Source organism: Triticum urartu, chromosome 7A (genome assembly GCF_056163025.1).
Source record: "Triticum urartu cultivar PI428250 chromosome 7A, HENAU_Tu73, whole genome shotgun sequence".
In the NCBI taxonomy this organism is placed as follows: Eukaryota; Viridiplantae; Streptophyta; class Magnoliopsida; order Poales; family Poaceae; genus Triticum; species Triticum urartu.
This window is the reverse complement of record NC_141879.1, coordinates 734,271,955-734,277,077: the sequence shown is the minus strand read 5'-3', so window position 1 is coordinate 734,277,077 and position 5,123 is coordinate 734,271,955. Positions and strand designations below refer to the sequence as shown.

At 42.2% G+C, this 5,123-nt stretch overlaps 1 long non-coding RNA gene across 1 annotated transcript; it reads right to left on the bottom strand.

Annotated features, from left to right (window-relative positions):
* Positions 1-278: 278 nt before the first annotated feature.
* Positions 279-1,128, bottom strand: LOC147962443 (uncharacterized). The gene is made up of 2 exons (XR_015612188.1): positions 702-1,128; positions 279-501 (listed from the first exon to the last, which is right to left on the bottom strand). It is a non-coding gene; the product is annotated as an uncharacterized LOC147962443 (long non-coding RNA).
* Positions 1,129-5,123: the final 3,995 nt, after the last annotated feature.

Here is a 5,123-nt window from a genome sequence, read left to right as displayed (position 1 = left end):
CATACGTCTCCCATGCTGCAACAGAGTTCTGGAGCTCGCGTTTGTATATGCAGCTAGTGACAAAACAAATTAGGTGGAATTTGATTAAAATCAGGCGGGTAAGGTGGCCAGGATGCCCCGACTGACGCGTAGATTAAAATCAGGCGGGTAAGGTGGCCAGGATGCCCCGACTGACGCGTAGCACCGCCCGACCAACGTTAATGGAAAGAAAATATGTGCAGCTTCAGTCCAATATATCACTATACTAATGATGAAAAAAAAACTAGCATGGACAGAGATAACAAGCTTCAATCCAATATCAGTATACAGATCATACCAAAAATCCAGCATGGACAGAGCTAATGAGCTTCAGTCCAATATCATAATACTAATGTTGACAAAAAATCAGCCGTGATACTGACAGAAAACCAGGATGGAGTACTTACCAACCAAGCTTGAAGCCGCAATGCTCCCCCACATGGGCAGCACCCCCTGGACCGGCTTCATCTCGTTCCTGTCTATCTGCCAGATGAGACCGCTATGATTAAAATGTCCAAGGACATATACCAAGCACGTAATTCTTGCACATACACATCAAGTAATTCATTAAGCACTAGTACTAATTCACATGACTAGATTAAAGATTGTCAGTAACTTGAAATCATTAGGCACCGGTTAACTTCAAATCACTAGTAGCAGAGGGGGGAGTTTGTGCAGCTTACCATCTTGTCATCGGAGAAAGCATGAGCAAGCGGGGCCGCTGGCGCCCGGAGCGCAAGCACCTTCAAGGGGCCTTCCCGGGACACCCGGGATTCCAGCTCCTCTCTGGTGGCCGCTGGGGGTGGGCTTTTCTGCTTCTGCCGGCGTCTCCTGGACTTGCGCTTGCAAACCACCGGCGCAGGCAATTGTTGCGCAAGCACCTTCCCTTTCCCCTGGGCGACCGCGGCCGCAGGTGTGGGGGCGGATGCGGCTCTGCTCTGCTCCTCGTGGTTGGCTGCAGTATGGCGTTTACGCCTGAGCTAGACATTGTGGTGGATCGGTCGAGCAGACACGCAGTGTGGGTTAAGGCGAGCAGGATGAGAAGAATTTGAGTGAGCAGCACGCGAGGAGCAGAAGCATGTGTTGCCTTTGACGAACTGAAACGGAAGGGGCAAGGTGGGGGCTGCGTGTGGAACTACAAATTTATTTATTTAATACTACTTAGTATTTAATACTAGAATATCTTTGGTATATTTCTATTAAATATTCTCATATTTTTTGTATATCTTTGGCAGAATATTAAATATATATTTGGTATACTAGTATCTGATAGTAATATTCTTATATTTAGGAACAAAGATATACTACTATTAAATACTACTATCTCTGTTACTAAATATAAGAATAGAGGAGATAGTATTTAATAGCAATATTCTTATATTTTGGAACAGAGGAAATAGTATTTAATTGTTGGTGGTATACTATGAAATACTATATCTTTGGGATACTAGTATTTATTAGTAATATTCTTATATTTAATTAGGAACAAAGATATATCACTACTAAATAATATTATCTCTATTGCTAAATATTAGAACAGAGGTCACATTATTTTATAGTAATATTCTTATATTTTGGAACAGAGGTAATCGTATTTAATTGTAGAATATCTTCGGTATACTACTATTAAATATTCTTATATTTTATGTGTATCTTTGTTATACTATTAAACATATCTTTGGTTTACTAGTAGTTAATAGTAATATTCTTATATTTAGAAACAAAGATATACCTACTATTTGGTAGTGCATCTATTTGTCTGGGAGGGAGTACTATTACTAGTCATGATTTAGTTCCTTAGTCAATTTATGTAATACATGCAATTTTTTGATGAAAAATATATCATCTTATTATAGCCATGCATTAAGATATAGGTATGGAATAAAATAAGTACGTTGGTAATCAGCTTGCTCCTATTTTAAACTGATTTTCTTTAAACTCGATTTACTGATAAGGAAAGATACCTGTAAATAATCATTTTTTAGATAGAATGGTTGCCATTGTATTCAGAGTTCTTGGCAGTGCCAGAGTTCAAAACGGTCCTAGTACATGTTTTTCACAATTCATGCCGACAACCTTCATCAGCTAAGATATAGGCAATACAATTCATCTCTCTATGAACCCAAGTGATCTTGGACTCAATAGAAGTTTGGAGCATTCCCTTCACTTCTTCAACCACCGGACAATGACAATGGGGTGATCGGTACTTCCCTTCAGAGTCAAGCTTGCTCACCACCATCTTGCAGTCCGTCTCCAAGACGATTCTCTAGTGCAAGGACACAGCAACATGCTTGTAACTCTGCCACTCTATGTTTTGCTAGAGAGGGTAAAAGCGCATGAGCCTACAACAAACTCCCTTCGATGGCCTCTCAGGACCGCCTCTCCACCTCTGTCTTGATTATTAGCCCATACGCCACCAGCATTGCCTTAGATCTGCCCATGCTCTGGCAGATGCCATCGTTCCTGCCACTGAGCCTGGACTTGTATGTCCTACTGTTGGTGTGCCTGTTGCCACTGCTCCACATGAAAGATAGTTTTTTCGGCCACCGATCTGCTTATTTTAATAGTGTAACTCACATTGTTCTTCACAAGTCAGATATGATAGAAGCCTTGCACAATCCACTAGTACAGATAAGAATATCACTGACCCTGCATTGCTGACCTACCACTGCCCACGCATCAGTGAAAAGCATGATCACTGATGCGTCTTCCAAGGTGCATCAGTGATGAGGTATTTTGAGCTGTACTGCATGCTTATTAGAGACGGGTTTGAAATTGATCGGTCAGTGATAGTGTGTTCCGATGTCCAAAGTTAACGGATATTTGCCACTACGGCTGCCATATTTGACCCACCAAAGTTATTGTAGCAAAATAGTCGCTTTCATTTTCTCATCGGTAAGAGTTGTGTTGTACACGTTTTAGATCTTCTCCATGCCAATTCCCTCACTCTCACCAACGTTGGCGAGCCCCTCTCCTGTGAGATTGCACTATGCCCGGTCATGGATCATTTACAATGGCGCACTATCTGAAGTCCCCGCAGCCACCTAGTCCATCCATGACCGCTCACACGCCTTCCTGAGTGGCGCTCTCTTGTCAGGCATAGCACCGAATGTCATGGAGGCATAGCCTCCGTCTGGCATCTCTGGTTCTGTCAAATCCACCATGCCGTTGGACACCAGGTCTCCCACGCCGTCATGTGAGGTGGTATACCCGATACTCCTGCCTTGCTCTTAATTTAGTCGTGATGGTGATCATGGTTGTGAGCTTCGCTTCTTCTTACATTATAGAACATTTAGGCTTTTCTGTGTGACTAACCTTCGTGTGGATGTAATTTTGTAGGGTTAGTTCATGTATTTGGTTATAGAAATCTACAGGGGTTGATGTATTTCAACCAATTTTTTGTAGGGCTTGATGCATTTCAACTTATAGATTTTTTTGTAGTGTTAACAGATTTCTTTGTAGAAATCTGTTAAGAATTTAGAGTTCAGTGCAACTATTCTTATGGTGTAGCAATATACACTTCTTAGTAGGCAGATGATGAAACTTGTTACCTTTACACACAACTAAGGCACGCCGTGCTTTGACTACTATGTGTTGAAGAAATAACTTCCGTTGATTAACTTATTCTAATCAAAGGAGTAATGTCTTTGATGTGGAGAATAAGATTACTTACGTTATCTGAGGTTTATATGTTCTTGAACAAAGCAATTATGCCTTTTATGGATCACTATGTAAGTTGAAAACTATATAACAACTATTGTGTTCAAACAGATATCCATTTAGTTGCACTGCACACAGAAAATATTTGCCATTTTTGCCAGTAGTTGGAAGGGCGATACTCCGAGTGTTTTGTCCTTTGTAAACACACCACTGCTTAAGTCAAGTACAAGGTTAACTAATTTCTTATTTCTTAAAGTTTGCTTGAATTTGATCTGAAATACTAGATCGATGAATATCTTATGTGATTGTCATGCCAGTATTTGTTCTATGCAGAGTTTTATTTTGGTTGCACTATGCAAATGAAGATGGTGAGTGGTGCTACAAATTTACCTGTTGGTGCAAGCACCGACCGATTTCATCGGTACTTGCTACACTGGCCATTGGATTTGACATAGATTGGTGAGATAAATATTCTCATCATCTCCTTCCTATGGAGAGCTCGTTAGTTTGCTAAGAGGCACGACAGATAGACTACTCGAGATTATGAGTAGTTTAGGCATATTTAATTTTATATGCATGTCCTTTGTCAAGTTTGTTAAGTGGCTCAATGGGTAGTCTAATCTTTGTAATGTGGTGGAGGTATCTATGTTCCATATATATGTTGGTTTGTTAAGTGGCTCGATTGATAGACTACTCTTTCTAATGTGGTTGAAGTATCTAAGTCCTTTCTCTTTTCCTGAAGCCGCCAAACGACGCTGGCCCCGGCCGTACCCCGCGGTCCACCCATCATGGACTTCCCAGCTGGGTTGCGCGGCAGCACCCCGTCCAGGAAGATTGGATGGCGCGTAGAGCCTCCGAGAGGCCCTTGCGGCACCCCAGCCGGAAATGGAATGCACGGAGAGCTCTCTCGCTCGTGAAGTCCCCAGGGAGGCGGTACTCCAACATCCTTTGTCGAGGCAATATGTATGTTCCTTTCCTAGTTTGTTAAGTTGCTAGATGGATAGACAACTCTTTGTAATGTGGTAGAAGTATCTATGTTCCAGATATATGTTGGTTGTGAAGTGTGAAAATGTACATTTTATGTTCTATGGAAAGCAACTTCCCCAAATGAATGATGTATGCATGCGTATTCTGTTCATGTGTTTCCAAAATTTTCATTTGCGTGTGTTGTGTTAGGATAAACCATGCCACGGCGGGTGTGTTGGTGTGTTGCGTGCATCGCGAGTGTGTGTACGCTCGTGGCCGTCGCAGTTAGTTGCATGCGTAGGTAGTGGAGGAGCAGGTAGCTTGGAGGCCGGTTCGTGTGGATCGTGCGTACGTGCGCATGAGACCCGGCTGGAGTTTGTTGCTCTCGGCAGTGCGTTGGTTGGGTCTTTATAAGCACCATGTATCCAGTTTGTTCGGTTTGAGCCGAGTGGAATACAAGGAGAAACAACGGCGTTCGT